Here is a 16583-nt window from a genome sequence, read left to right on the forward strand (position 1 = left end):
TGCAGCTTGTTGCGCGACACGAAGTCGTTGCTGAGCGCCGCGCTGATGGCCAGCGAGGCTGCCGCCTCCGCCGGCATCGCCGCCACAGAAGTGACCGACGCGCCCGCGGACGGCGACGCCGACGACGCTGACGCCGACGCAGCAGCCGAGCGAGACGCCGTCAGGTTGGTCGGCACGCTTTCCGTTCTGGTGATCGGGATCGGCATCCTGAATCATCTCACACCTGCCTGCACTCGTCAGCGACCAAATCCCATTGGGCTATGATGCCAACCGCACAACACTGACTAAATGGTGAAACGAGCTATTGCAGTCTGAGCTGCAGATTACTCCTCGTGATCGGTCGTTTCGCAAATATTATTGCTGCCACACGTTAAGGCTCTTTACCCAAACCTGTAAAGGCTAATGTTGTATAAGGGTGCTGGTTCTACAACATACAAGACTCCATAAAATCATCATCCTTAAAACAGTTGCTATTTGCTTTTCATAACATCGCCATGAACATTTAAAGTACACTAACTACAACTGAAGTGACGATATATGGATAAGACTGCAGATTCTACAACACTGTTCGTTGTGACAAACTATCAACAACCATAACATCTTAGCTATGACAACGTATGAACAACCATACTGTGCTAGCTGCTTTTTCCCAAAAGAAATGATATTACTAGTACTGAAGATCTACGTTCATAACATAGAGCTGCAGTGATACATAAGGGACAAGTGTGCATATTCCAGAATAACATCCTGGTGGAAACAAGTCCAGGAGCTAGATACTTAAAACCGTCTTGATTACACCTATTTGACTGAAATTGGTAACAGAAAGATCTGTCCTAATTTCTCTTTTGTAATAATTTGTGCCCTTACACAACTCAGATATTCAAAAGGATCTCAATTCAAAGGTACTTCAGTATGCTATGAAAGAGGTCATTTTTACAAACAGACTGGTGGTGTTTTTCACTTAAGAGCCGAAAGTCCAGTGATGTACCTGTACATCATATACATACATCCGTGGGAAAAAAGTTTTTCTTTGAAGACTGTAACATTAATGGACACTTGGATGAACTATTCCTTCATTGGATCCAGATTCACCTGAGTCTCAGTTCACAATCACTCGAATGAGGGTAACAGTTGAGATATACAAATCACGCTATATTTTACAAAAAAGGCACCTATCGATGAAAATTCATTCTTATTGTGGCTAGCATTCATTCTTTCATCATATATAGTTTTCTTTTCATCTGGAGTGTCCACTTTTCCAAACGATTTTTGAGATTTGGTTTCACTGAAACTGGCAACATAAACAGGACAACATATGGGTATCTCACGACAGAATTTCACACACAGGGGTAATCTTGAAATTGTAGCATCAAAGGCACAGTAATGGCTTTAAAATTATTTTCTATAAATCCAGTACAAGAAATAAAAAAACAAGTTTCTTTGAGAAGATTGTTAACGATTTAGAATGTCATGCTTTGAATTACAGATTGCGTAGTACACCTGAAAATGATACTATGGTCTGAGGACAGGAAATGACAACAGTGGATCTGATGTGGCTGCAGTGAATTCTACAAAAAAAGTTATGCCTCTCACCCAAGAGAAGACTTTGATCTCCAGGAGCTAAAAACGTTATAAATAGTCTCGATTATAAACTTGAGAAACAGAAGAGAAACAGTAGGTCATGTCAACGAGACGCTCTAGTGTAATGTGTTCCTGGCACAGTTTCGACTGTGACCTTCAGTACAGCGTCTGTCTAAGTGTCAGAAAATATCTGCAGTGTGTAGCCCTTCCGTTTGGCTCAGGGTCTCCCCACATCGATGCTATCAGCGACAGGCAATTCCGCAACACCTGCTCCCGACCTGACCTCGACACACACTCCTGAGGCGGGCGCACACGTGTCTGTGTTATCACTACGAGAACAGACCGTCTGACTGGATTCCAATAAACGTGAGTCAGCGATAAGCAGTCCACACTGTCACTGCAAGATTATGTTGGATTAAATAGAATGTAGATTCTAAAAAGTTCTAGACTAGATTCTTTTCTGGTGGCAAAATGGCTTTTTCGTTAGAATGTCACCAATTCATGCAGCTTCTCTTTTGTCCAGAAAAAGAGTTGTGAAGCAAAGAGTGACAAGAATTTTCAAATCCGGGTACATTTTCCCGATGTCACCGAGGAACGCTTAGATGATGCTCTTTACCAAGCACCTGCAGATGAAGCATCATCGTATAACGTCTTGATTACATAATATGTCTTACTTTCACCCATTAATGATAACTTATGTAAAGTCAGTGTAAACACTGCAAACTGAGCTGAAGCGCACTCTGTTCGAAAGGTATTTACTAGCACTGGATTGTACCCATGACGTGTTGCTAGATACAAATAACAATTTTCAGGAAATATATTGATTGAAACTTTGTTTACCAAATATGACAGACCACATGTTAGAAGCTGGTCTGTGGTCAATAGCAGCACACAGATAAAGCACTGAAAATTTACCGAAGCACTATCTTCAGTAACCCAGTAAAATGTTTATATTGCTGCCGACTTTGAGAACCGCCAAATCTACGAGCAATTTTTATGTGTGGAAGAATAGAAACAAAAATCTCAAGATTATGAGTGCTATCATGGTTCGTTAACAAACCGTTGCCCTTTCCTGTAGTTGCAGAGAGACATCACACGTGTTAGCTACACACGACTACACAGTTGAGAAGCTGCGATGTTGATGATTTCCTCTGACGCAACGGCCTTGTCGGTTGTAATTTCTGCAGCTTTGCGACAACACAAAATGTCGCAATCGTAATGGTGTTTCAACAGTACGTGATTCCCTAATGTCAGCTGTGCGATTCAAAGCGGTCCTGTTTAACAGGCGAGCAACAACACCGGTACAGGACTGCACAGACACCAGACTGGAGGCGCGCACAGTGATTCCACCAGTGCTACCAACCTAACGAACACCGAGAGCACGTGACCGCAGTGCGCCCGTACTTTTCCTGGGATGCGCAGTGAATCGGGGGAGAAGAAAAATAACAACGACGATACATACGAGCCGAGGGAAGCAAATACGGTATGAGGTGGCTGACGAAGTCGGGGAGAGGGGGGAGGGGACAAAAAGATCTCGGAAAAAGACGAGTTGTGGTAGGACACGCCTACGGCCGCATCCCATTGGCCGTGGCAGAAGTCGATTCGCACATGACAGCTGAGAGTTATCGGTCTCGCGCCGTGCCTACTCGTGGGGGATTCCCCATCCCACCCACCCCGCTCCGCTTGCCCTGCCCACAGTGCAATATTTCGCCAGCAGTATCTGTCGAAAGCAATAATGCTACACGGAACGTTTAAAATGCCAATCCTTCCCTTCCTGCTATCTCCCTTCCGTTCGTCGCGCATTCTCTTTCTCTCTCTTCGTGCTTTACCTCCGATCGTACCTAGCACGGATCGGAAGGAATCGCTCCCTACCTGTTGCGTGTTTGGCTGCCGTATACGTGGGAACAGCACGTGTGATTCCAATAACTTTTTTTTTCTATTGGATGTGTGATTCCCGAAACGGAGCCAGATGGTCGAGAAATTCCGAAATGTGTGTCAAACGGTTCAACGTGGCGAGACTGTTTCTATGAATTCTGCCTGCTGTTTGCCGGTACTGAAGTTTGTACTCCATTTCTGTTTCCTTGTTCGCAATAACCTTGGAATTACTATTCTGGCGAAACTGTACCTCAGATGAATAATAAAGTCACTTCTTTGCAAAAATGTGTGACTGACGTCCTAATACAGGATGAATCGGGTATGACACGCCCCCGTTCAGCACGAGTAAATATATAATATAAATATATAAACAATACTGGAAAGCATACGTCATGTTTTCCAGAGCAGTGCTTGCCATAAAAATAAAAACAGTGAGTAATATCGTCAAATTAATCTTACAATCTTAATATTCTTCCCACATACAGTGCTCACTTTTTCGTCTCTATATATGTGCTACAGATGCACGACCCCCACAACACTCCAAACTATATTGTATCATCTGATGATGAGTCGCCAGGCGATTCGAAACCGGTCATGAATAAACAAAAAGTTAAGAAAAAACGGCGATTGTTTGCAGTAATTCCTGAAACCTTTATAAATGTGTGGGTTTTCGCTAAGTTGTGGTGGACAACGTGGGACATCTTCGTACGTAAGCAAGTAATTTTGCCGAATGTAACAGCGATTTTTTAAAAAATGGATCTATGCACTTTATCTATGACCCTGGAGAAGCCTTCGAAGAAGACTTCATTGACGTACGACATGTGAGAGTAGACCATACAATTGCGGGAATTCAACAGTAACCGGTCTATCAAATGGTTCAAATGGCTCTGAGTACTATGGGACTTAACATCTTAGGTCATCAGTCCTCTAGAACTTAGAACTACTTCAACCTAACTAACCTAAGGACATCACACACATACATGCCCGAGGCAGGATTCGAACCTGAAACCGTAGCGGTCACGCGGGTCCAGACTGAAGGGCCAGAACCGCACGGCTATTCCGGCCGGATGAGGCAGTAAAACATCAGATAAACAGAAGATTATGACTGTCCACCAAGAAAGTTTGTTGTTGATGCCGAAGGTCCCTCCTCAAGAAGTTGAAGAAGTCCATGGTTTCACTACCGTTCGTAGGGAATCTGTATTAGAAAAATAGGTCGTGCGCTCCCTAAATATAAAGTCAAGGTTAGAAAGCACCAAATATAGCCACGCTCGTTGTCTCTGTCAAGGGTAACGTAATTCTACAACAGGCAGTGTGCATACTAATCCCTGTCAGTGCTGACTGTCCTATGTCGCACATACTACATAGGGGTAAAGTGCGTTGCGCAGAACATTGACGCTATACCCAATTTCTATAACCAGATAAATCTTACGTGACCGAGCAGTGTTTTTAGGTAGGCCGCGCTAAGAACTAAGAGACTATCAAGATTTTAACATTTGTTAAATCCACCCGAGATCCAGTTTTCAGGGAACCTACTGAAATACGTTTGACGAATGATTTAACGAATCGTGATATGATTTTAACCTTGACTATATGTAAAATCTATTACTGGCAATAGTTAAATCTCACAGACAATGGTGCTCTTCTCCTGTAGACCAGAATTTCACGCACAACAATGTCTACAGAGAGCACCGCGGTAACAGTCCGTTCCGATAGCTGAGTCGTCAGCGTGACAATTACCGTCCTACGGGTCCGGGTTCGATTCCCGGCTGGGTCAGGGATTTTCTCCGCTCAGGGACTGGGTGCTGTGTTGTCTTCATCATCATTTCATCCCCATCCGGCACTCAGGTCGCCCCATGTGGCGTCGAATGTAATGCCTACCGGCCAATGACGCCAAACGATCATTTCCATTTACCGCGGTAACACACCAGGTTGTTATAATGAAACTTTCCCTATTTAACAAGTTATAATACGGAAACTAATTACGGTACGAGGACCAAACTTGGTAGCATTAATGTCAGTCACATGAGGCAGAGAAATAATACAGAATCAATTTCGATTGAAACACTTTTAATGTGCTGCTACGGCGCATCATACCATTACATACCGGCACCATTACTGCCACAAACGGGGCTCAATATGGCGGCCATCAGTGTCCAGAAAAGTGAAAGCGGAGGATTGCATTGTGCACAGCAGAAAAAAGCATGTTCGTAGGTACCTCTCTTGATATGCTGCGCTTCAGATCAGCTCATGTGTGAATGTTCTCCTGGTAAACCCTGTCCTTCGCGAAGCTAAAAATGTTCAAATGTGTGTGAAATCTTATGGGACTTTACTGCTAAGGACATCAGTCCCTAAGCTTCCACACTACTTAACCTAAAATATCCCAAGGACAAACACACACACACACACACACACACACACACACACACACACACACACACACACACACGCCCAACGGAGGACTCGAACCTCCGCCGGAACTAGCCGCACAGTGTATGACTGCAGTGCCTTAGACCACCTTCGCGAAGCTCCACAATCAGAAATCTCAGGGAGTGAGATGAGGTGATCGTGCTAGCCAAGCATTTGGAACCGATCGGCTGATAATTCGACGTTTCTAAATGTGTTTCGGAGGTGCAGGTGAACATCACGAGCGATGTGCGGTGGCGAACATTTTGCATGAAAACTGTTGAATTCAGTGCGTCTCTCTCCTGCAGGGCAGGTATGACATACTGTCGAAGTATATCGCAGTAACGCAGGCCAGCCACACTGCACCACTTTGGTCTTTGATGCCAGCCCGTTCAAAAAAGAATGGGCCAATGATGAACGTAGCTGTGAAGGAACACTGTACGTTCACAGTGACTGGAGGTGAAGATCCCAACACTAGGCAGTTGTGTGTGTTCATCTCACAAGTCAGAGGAAAATGAGCTTCGTCTGTCCATACGATGGTCCAGAGGCAGCCCACGTCAACTTCAATCCTTGCGAGAAAGTGTAGAGCGAAGTCAACACGTTGTTGTACCTCCTGTGGTGCAAGCTCCTCTACGAAATGGATCTTGTACGGATGCCATTTGGTTCGAAGCACCTTCCGTACAGTGCACCACGGGATGTTCAACTGTCGTGACACAGCACGCGCACTGCCTGACTATCTGTGCTGCAACCTTCGTCTGCCTCTTCCCGGAGAGACGCCCATTTCTCCAGCAGGTTCAAACTTCTTCATCATGCTCCGCACAGCAGATGGAGAAAGAGGACGCTTCCGTAATCCTTTCAGCCGGCGATGTTCTCGAAGTGCATCTGCAGCATTATTGTTATTTTGATAATAGACCTTCACCAATAATGCCATGCTCCTTTCGTTCAAGCTCATGTTGACACGTCAGCAAGTGCTCTGCGACTGGTCAAATGTGAGAGACTAGGAATCACGATGGCTGATCACGGCACCTGGTGGCCATAGTAGGAACTGGACGTTGGCGTCCTCACGCATGGAAATCATACACCCCATACTCTGGACGTTAACAATAAAATGCCGTTTGGATAGGGCCGCCCGTCGGGTAGACCGTTCGCCGGGTGCAAGTCTTTTGATTTGACGCCACTTTGGAGGACTTGCGCGTCGATGGGGATGAAATGGTGATGATTAGGACAACACAACACCTAGTCCCTGAGCGGAGAAAATCTCCGACCCAGCTGGGAATCAAACCTGGGCCCTTAGGATTGACATTCTGTCGCCCTAACCACTCAGCTACCGGGGGCGGACTGGACGTTAGTGCTACCAAATCTGGTAACCTTGGGATTATTAGTTTTTGTGTTGCAGCGTGATATATAGGGAACGTTTGATTATAATCACCCAGTATCTCTCCACCATCTGCATGGTATTTCTTCCACAACGAATTTCCGTCTACGTCCTATCGGTATACACGGTATTTCGCAATTCCTGTCACAGGCTTCTACGGTTTTGATGGGGAACCCATGTCTGGGAGGGCACCTTTTAGATTTAAAATAAATCTGAAGATCGAATTACTTTGTGATCTCCCTCGCCGTTCTCAGTCCCTGTTGTAATTATGATATCACATACCATTTTCATCCGAGTACAACAACAGCTGGAAGAAACAGTTGCGTTTGGAACTAGGAGGGTTGGCTGGAGGCGCGGAAGTGAACCGCTCTTCACATTATTTTCTATCAAAGCTGTACATTTGACGACATGGGTTCCTTACCAGAACTTTTATCGCGAAGTCCCCTCTGCAACCCCTAGCAGCCTGTAATAGGAACCGTGAAACGCCCTGTCCAAGGTGGGAGGCATTTGCTTTGCAGCCACCCAATCCGCCTGAACCAAGTAGCTCCAGAATCAGTTTAATTACCGGAAAGGATCAATACACATTTGCTCTCCCTGTTACTCCTTCTAAATGGAGGTCTCTCCCACCAAGTAGTGGTGAAGCGTAATACAGTGCAGTGCTTTTTTATTTTTATTTATTTATTTATTTATTTATTTATTTATTGTGCCGGGGGGCCAAATTAAGGAGAAGCCTCCATGATAATGGAACGAGTCAGTACATGAAATTATAACACGATAGTAGAAACAGAGAAAATGAAATATAAAAAACATATTCAGGCGACAAGTCGTATGTTTAAATAAAGAAAATCAACAATGTCACACTGGAATTTGCTTAATTTTTTAGCTCTTTCAGGAGCTCCTCGACAGACTAGAAGGAGTGAGCCATGAAAAAACTCTTCAGTTTAGATTGAAAAGAGCTTGGGCTACTGCTAAGATTTTTGAGTTCTTGTGTTAGCTTATTGAAGATGGATGCAGCAGAATACTGCACTCCTTTCTGCACAAGAGTCAAGGAAGTGTATTCCACATGCAGATTTTATTTCTGCCTAGTATTAACTGAGTGAAAGCTGCTAACTCTTGGGAATAGGCTAATATTGCTAACAACAAACGACATTAAATAAAATATATACTGTGAGGGCAATGTCAAAATTCCCAGACTATTGAATAGGGGTCGAACTTACACCACATACAGCTCGAACAGCCCGTTTTTGAGCCAAAAATACCCTTCTCGAATCAGAAGAATTTCCCCCAAAAATAATACCATACGACATAAGAGTATGAAAATATGTGAAGTAGACTACTTTTCGTGTTGAACTCTCACTTATTTAAGATACTGTTCTAATGGTAAATAAAGCAGCATTTAGTTTCTGAACAAGATCCTGGACATGGGCTTTCCACAACAGCTTACTATCTACCCGAACGTCTAGGAACTTGAACTGTTCCGTCTCGCTTATAATATGCCCATTCTCTCTGATCAAAATATCGGTTCTTGTTGAATTGTGAGTTAGAAACTGTAAAAACTGAGTCTTAGTGTGATTCAGTTTCTATTAACTTTCTCCGATCTCACTGTTCTTATTTGTCAGAGAGTCTTTTCCTGTCTTATTTTAAAGATCACCAAGGGTCCTTTTATGTATTTTAGAACATTTTCATTCAGTTCATCATTTTCAATTTTTTATTCATTTTTAGTGTTCCGTAACTCAGTGGTAAAAACGGATCCCTTAAAGGACCACTTTATTGTCTGTATATCTATCTGTCTGCTGAACTGTTAAGTTTCCTTTCTTTCAGGAGCGGGTAGATGCATCAAACTGAAATTTATGTCAAGTACTAACGTCTACGGTCCTATGGTGGTATCACGAAAATAAGCTTCTATGACAAAGCGATCAAAAAATAGTGTCACATATTTGGATACTCGGAAACACACTCATCAAAAGCTAAATTGCATTTCTTATTGACCTAGAAACATAAAATTTGGCAAAAAGGGAGGTTTCACAGGAAAGGAAAAAATACGAAAATTGTTAATTTGGAATTATATCACATAAAAATATTTTTTTGCCATTTGTTGTCCGTCTGTCTGCCTCCCCTTTTCCTCAGCAGCGGGTGGAGATAGCAAACCGAAATTTATGTCAAATACTACGGTATAAGGGTGTAAATAATTTTAGCTAGGGGTGTAAATAATTTTAACTTATAAGTACATGTAATCAAAAGACACGGCCATATATGTCACGTTTCAAACTCGCAAATTCAGTCATCAAAACCTAGAGGTGAACCCTTTAAATACGTGTCGGGTCTGGTAGTCTAGTGGCCCCTCCCTATCAATCGAGGTGCAAAGGAAAACTTTGTTCTCTCACGTATGGCTTCAACATTCTGTTAGAAAATTCTTGCATTATAATGTTGTATGTTTTTAATTTAAAAAAAAGTGATTATGGTTCAGGCTCCATAGTCGGTGGATCGCTGGATCGGGCCTCGCTAATCTCTCTTTTTGTGTTTTTGTTTTGTTTTTTAAACGCTTTTTCAACAGTGGTCGCGTTGTTTCATTTGTAGCATACTTGAAGGGTGAATAATGACGAAAAATATTTTTAAAAAATTGGTTCAAATGGCTCTGAGCACTATGTGACTTAACTTCTGAGGTCATGAGTCCCCTAGAACTTAGAACTACTTAAACCTAACCAACCTAAGGACATCACACACATCCATGCCCGAGGCAGGATTCGAACCTGCGACCGTAGCGGTCGCTCGGCTCCAGACTATGGCGCCTAGAACCGCACGGCCACTGAGGCCGGCCAATATTTTAAAAAATGCGTAAAGCGTTTTCTTGCAAACTGAGAGTAAAAATCGGTGAAGTGTGTATCTGCAAACGGAGAGAGATTGTGGGGATCGAATCTGTATGAAACCATGTATTTTTAAGTGTTCAAACAAAAAAAGTGGTAGAACACATTTCTGGAAATCGAAAAGTAAATTTAAAAGTGGTAAAGCTAGTGGGTGGAAGTGGGGAGGTCGCGGGATCGAAACTCGGTCGGACGACGGTTTCCTCAGCCTCCGTTTTAGCCTAGCCTTCACCTTTCAGTGATGCGAGGAGTCGCCAGAAACAACGTGTGTTTTTGGATTCCACCCTAAACTGTAGGTCGCCTTTTCCAGGTTGGAAGAGACTAGGGACGCGCGAGCCGCAGCAGTGGCGTACAATAGAAAGACTCGCCACTGACATCCAAACCTACAGACGTCAGACTGTGCTACTCGTTGCGATTAGCTACTGTGATATAAACTTTGACAAGTAAGTAATTTGGAATCAAGACTATTCTAACACAACGTAATAAATATAAAAAAATGACACTCAAAATATTTTTTATCGTGGTTCATACTGAATAATGTATTTAAATGTAAGTATAGTCGCTGTTATTAATTAGTTACCGCTCGAACGCACAACAAGACTTTATTAGGAGACTACAGTATCCCAGCTCTGGTGTCGCTGAAGGCAGCACCAGTTGAAACAGAGAGCAGTGGACACGAGATGTTCCGAGTAGTGGCGAATTTTAACGACCAGTAGTTGGGTCATGGAGCCAACTTTTTACATTCCAGAATGAGATTATCACTCTGCAACGGAGTGTGCGCTGATGTGAAACTTCCTGGCAGATTAAAACTGTGAGACTGACCGAGACTCGAACTCGGGACCCTTACCTTTTGCTGGCAAGTGCTCTGCCATCTGAGCTACCCAAGCACGACTCACGCCCCGTCGTCACAGCTTTAGTTCTGCCAGTACCGCGCCTCCTAACTTCCAAACATTACAGAAGCTCTCATGCGAACCTTGCAGCTGAGCATCTGAGCTCAGGTGGTAGAGCACTTGTCCCCGAAAGGCAAAGGTCCAGAGTTCGAGTGCCGGTCCGGCACAGAGTTTTAATCTGCCAGGAAGTTTCACAACTTATCACATCTTTACTATAGCTAGTCTATACGGCGGGGGGGATGTCGTAACACAGTAACTTTATTTAGGTTCCCAGCTGAGTGTCATTTTTTCATTAAAACGCGTTTTCAGTGCTCTGACATCAAACCACATGTGGCTTGTAATTAATATTATAAATTTAACAACGTAATATCTAAGTACGGGATGTGATTGGAAAGCTTTAAGAATGGATCTGCTACTGCTTACTGGTTTGGCGGGTAGGTACTCAGAGGGCGGGGAATGGGTCATTGCCTTCCCATTGAACGCTCTCTGACAGGAAACTGGGTTCCTTTATTCAGTTCGTTGTAGCAGCTGGTTGAGTGTGGGTCTGTTAGGGCTTGTTGCCGGATTCTGTCTGCATGAAAATGGACATAAAAATGGAGCAACGAGTTTGTGTGAAATTTTGTTTTAAAACCGGGAAATCAGCTTCAGAGACTTACGAACTATTAAAAATGGCTTTTGGAAATAATTGTATGAGACAGTCAAATGTTTTGTCTGGTCCAACATATTAAAAAATGGCCGTGAATCATTTGAAGATGAACCACGGTCCGCTCGTCCCTCCACCTCAAAAACGAATGAAAACGTTGTGAAGGTTCGCGACTTAGTGCGCTTTGATCGTAGACTTACAATTAGGGAGTCGGCTGATGAACTTAAGTTTCTACGCAGTTCAGTCAATTTTAACAGAAGATCTGAACATGCGTTGAGTGTCCACATAATTCATTCCAAAAGTGTTGTCAAGTGAGCAGAGACAATACCGACCTGAAGTGTGCCAAGAACTGGTTAATCGGACTAAAAATGACCCAGATTTCTTAAATAGGGTAGTTACAGGTGATGAATCGTGGGTATATAGATGTGATCCTGAAACCAAAGTGCAGTCTTCGCAGTGGAAGCCTCCAGATTTACCATGACCGAAAGAATCACAGCACAGTTGGTCGAAGGTGAAGGCAATGTTGGCGACTTTTCTCGATTCTACCGATATTTCGCATCATGCATTTATCCCTGGAGGACAGACAGTTAACAAGGAATACTACAAATGTGTCGAGCGTTTGCGAGGAAAGGTGCGGAAGAAAAGGCCTGCATTGTGGGGAGACAGGAGTTGGGTGCTACACCACTGCAATGCTCTGGCTTATCGTGCTTTCTCCGTTGTTGAATTTTTGACCAAATTCAAAATTGATGTGCACCCACAACCGCCATATTCCCGTGATTTGGCCCCTGCTGACTTCTACCTGTTTCCTAAACTGAAATTTTCAGTGAAAGGGAAGCGATTTGACTCGATTGAAGACATACAGTCAAATATGGAGAGTGTCCTTAACACACTTCAGGAAAAAATGTCCAGGAATGTTTCAAAAAGTGGAAACACCATTGGAATCGGTGTGTTAAGTCAGAAGGGGACTGTTTTGAAGGAGATTCATCACAGTAGCATGTAAGTACCACCGTTGTACAATTACAAACCCATTCTTAAAACTTTCGAATTACACCTCGTATGTTGCATGTCCCTAGACTTGAGCCGGGTGACAAACCATGCTGAAAGTCTTTCAGATGTAGTAGTTGGCGCATGCCCCTTGTGCCAAATAGGGCTTTCCAGTGCAATTCCAAGAATCTTGCGTCAAGGTCTTCTGCATTTAGTGTGGGATGATTTGAAGAGAGAACAAAAGTTTTTGGTCAGCGTGCGCAACTTTTTGAGATGCGACAGAGATTATGCTAAAGAAATCAATTCCAAAGCATGCAACAGACTTCGCCGCTTTTAAAGATGCTGCTGCAACATTGTTCTCAAACTTTCTAATTGGCACGTACAACTAGACCGTTACCTCTTGTGACGCTAGAAAATTTCTAATTAACTATTTTCTCAACGAGAAAAATTAAAATTAGAATTCTACAAGGGAACACGGACGAATCCCGAAGACGTTAAATGCCGTCTTGAGGTAAGTACAGATGAAATGTGGTATTGTCTTCCCAGAATATCTTTATAGCATGTATAAGAGCAGAAAGTTAGAGTTTTAAGAACCTTATATGAGAGTCCTACTGAAAAACGCACAATCGCACCTTAGTTATGCGTTTGCCAACATTTGGTACAGTAGGGCTAGTTATGTTATGTCGTTACTGTTGATAAAGTACACTCTTACTATGTCGTTCCGTTCCTCTTCGAAGGCCTTTCCAAAGCCAAAGAAAAAAAATGTACATAGTTCTGTTTAAGAAATCAAAGGTTGTGTCACAGTTTGAGACTTGTATTCCTTGACATTAACCTGTATATGCAGAAAATTCACCTCGATGTCCACCAAAGTTGAACAAAACACCATCTCTGTACATTTACTTATTTTAAACATGTGTAGCTGCGTCCCCTCTCTAATGGAGAGTGTCCCATTGAATCAAATCGTGACTCTACATCTACAGGGTGATCCATCTGAAGTTTAGAATGAGATTATTTCGAAAGCTATACATCATGTAAAAATAGTGGGCAAGACATGTTAGTAAGCTCGAAGGGGAATATCAAATGATACTACACGTGACCTCCAGCCCCTGCCTCCTTGTGTGAGGCGGGGGGGTCAACTTTTAAATCTTAAATAGAAACACCCATTTTTATTGGAGATTCGGATTCTCCATAAACAACTAGTCATGTTGTGTCTGAAACATTTTTTAAACCATTGACAGACGGCGCTGAAATCGAGAAAAACGTAAAATAGGGGAAGAACTCTCATTTATTTAGAATTATCCCAGAAAAACGCATCAAATCGATAAAAAATGTGAACCAATTCTTTCGTTACGCCAAATTAAGCAATTTTTGTACAAAATGTACTGTATCCTACTTTTAGCGTTACCCAGGAACAGCGACATGGGCGTAGTAGAATGATGTTCCCATGGGGTGCTTCATTACTGTGAGTCTTCTTGACTCTCACATATTGGGGTGCTTCATCAGTGTGAGTCCCCTTGCCTCACACAATTTGGGGTGCTTAGTTAATGACATTAGCCATGAAGAAAGTGTTCACAATTATCCCCATCTGCCTCAATGCATACAGTCAATCGTCTGCGAAAGTTATCCACAGTTTTGAGCAGCACATCCCATGGTATGGCCGCACACGCGCTTCGAATGCGTTGCTCCATATCGTTTCGGGTTGTGGTCTGTCTGTCGTAAACAATATTTTTTAAATATCCCCACAAGAAAAAATCAGATGTTAGGTCTGGTGAACGTGGAGGCCACTGAATTGATCCGCCACGTCCTATCCACCGACCAGGGTACCGTAAATTTAAAATGTTCCGCACATTTTTAGCATAATGGGAAGTTGCTCCGTCCTCTTGGAACCACATTCGTTGCCTTGTTTCTAAATCTTCCATTAGCTCCAACAAATCATAGCGGGGAAGTTGTAAATCAGATTCCCCAGTAACATTTCGGTCAAAAAAAATACGGTCCTATCAAGTAACCGTTTAAAATTCCACACCAGTGTGGATTGACGGGGGACCAATAATGACAATCATGACGATTTAATTTGCCATTGTTTTTGAATGTGGTTTCATCGGTGAACATAACGTATCTAAAAAATCATTGTCACCTCTTTCCTTTCCAAGGCCCATTGGCAGAAATGCACACGTATATGCATATCTTTCGGCGTTAATGCCTGTGCCAGTGTGATATGATACGCATGATATTTATGTGGCTTCAAAATCCTCAGAACAGTTGATTTCAGTATTCCAGTTTGTCTCTGAATCGCACGACTACTCATTTCGGGATCCACTTGAACACCGGTGAGAATGGTAAGTGTAAGAGCGTCATTTTCAATGTATTCGCGATGACGAGGTGCACGGTGCATGTATCCATTTCGAGCTCGTTGAGTGCAATTTCGAATAATGTTTTTGAATGCATGTCGTCTGTTTTGGAAACGGTCCGTATACAACTGTGCAGCTGCAGCGTAATTGTTAGGCATTGACCTAAAATTAACATCATATCAACAATCTCTGTAGGAGGATAGTGAGCCTTGTTTCGTTAAAGAATGATTTAATCTCGTCACTTGATGTTTACGGTTCACAATATGAAAGTGAGACGTCTGATCTCATTGCACCGACCTTTATACTGAGCCATAGTTCGCAGTTTGGCCACGGTCGCGCCACAGTCGGGTAAGTAATCCAATTGTAACGAGATTTTAATACCATTCCGCTTCCGCTTCCATCGGATCATTCTAAATAAATCACAGTTATTCCCCAATTTTAGTTTTTCTCGATTTCAGCGCCATCTGTCAATGGTTTAAGAATTTTTTCATAGATAACTTGATTACTTTTTTATGGAGAACATTAATCTGAAATAAAAAATGGGGGTTTCCATTTAAGATTTAAAAGTTGCCCCTCCCCACGCCACCCAAGTGGGCGGGGGCTGGGGTCATGTGTATTATCATTTGATGTCCCCCTTTAAGCTTAAGAACTTGTCTTACCCACTATTTTACCCGATGTATAGTTTCCGAGATAACATCTGAAACTTCAGATGGATCACCCTGTATACAGGTCAGCTCTGAACGTGCTCTAATAAGAGCCAACAGCCCGAAGGAGTATTAACACCTAAGTTCTTAAAGCCTACCAAAAATATTATCTTCCATCTTTAAATTGGTGGAAAATAAAGAATATTTACTTAACTTCTTCATGGAGTTTTTTCGTAAATCAACAAGTAATGAACTATCGATGCGATAGGTGCTGCTTGTTTCTGACTACCTTTTTAATATTGGGTCATTGTACGTCATGCACCAAGTTCATTAGCTTCCCCACTTGTGCTTTCATTGTTACCATAACCGAGAACTAATTTTCACAACGGCAGGTTATGGTGGTTGAAATCAGTGTCCTTAAGGCTTTTTCTGGCTATTAATGAGTACTCGCTAGCATCCATTCGACAATATATCGCGAGCTACTAGTTTCTTCAGGCAGTCTAAAAATATTATATTCTGGTTCGAATTACACTACCTCCAATATATTTGGCTCATTGATAATTGTCCTAGAAGGCGGGTAGATTTTTCACATCGGCAAAATACGCCCTAATAGAATGTATTACTGAAGATAGTCAACACCTATTATGACCGGAAGGAGAGAAACAGAAATGGCCTGCAGTGCTTTCGGTAAATAACTAAGGTTTCAAAAACAAAATTTCAACTGTATCTAGAACTGAAAGTTTGCAGTGAGTGTATGTAACCATTTTTGCCTAATGGGAAAGGCACGTGAACCTTAAACAAAAGAAAAATTGAAAAATTGAGAGTCTTTGGTGGGAATTACTAGGAAAGATAAATGAGTAAGTAGATGGATTAGGGAACAGATATGAGTGGAAGACATAATTATCCCTATAATAAAAAAGAAACGGAAGTACGAGTGCATAACAGAACGATCAAAGGAATGCTTTGTTGTATTCCATGC

General features: G+C 42.6%; 1 protein-coding gene across 1 annotated transcript in view; it reads right to left on the minus strand.

The window, feature by feature from the left end:
• LOC126278231 (serine/threonine-protein phosphatase 6 regulatory ankyrin repeat subunit A) overlaps nt 1–16583 on the minus strand; it is a 944107-nt gene that overhangs the window by 374732 nt on the left and 552792 nt on the right. The window lies entirely within an intron of this gene.

Source organism: Schistocerca gregaria, chromosome 6, assembly GCF_023897955.1.
Source record: "Schistocerca gregaria isolate iqSchGreg1 chromosome 6, iqSchGreg1.2, whole genome shotgun sequence".
Classification (NCBI taxonomy): Eukaryota; Metazoa; Arthropoda; class Insecta; order Orthoptera; family Acrididae; genus Schistocerca; species Schistocerca gregaria.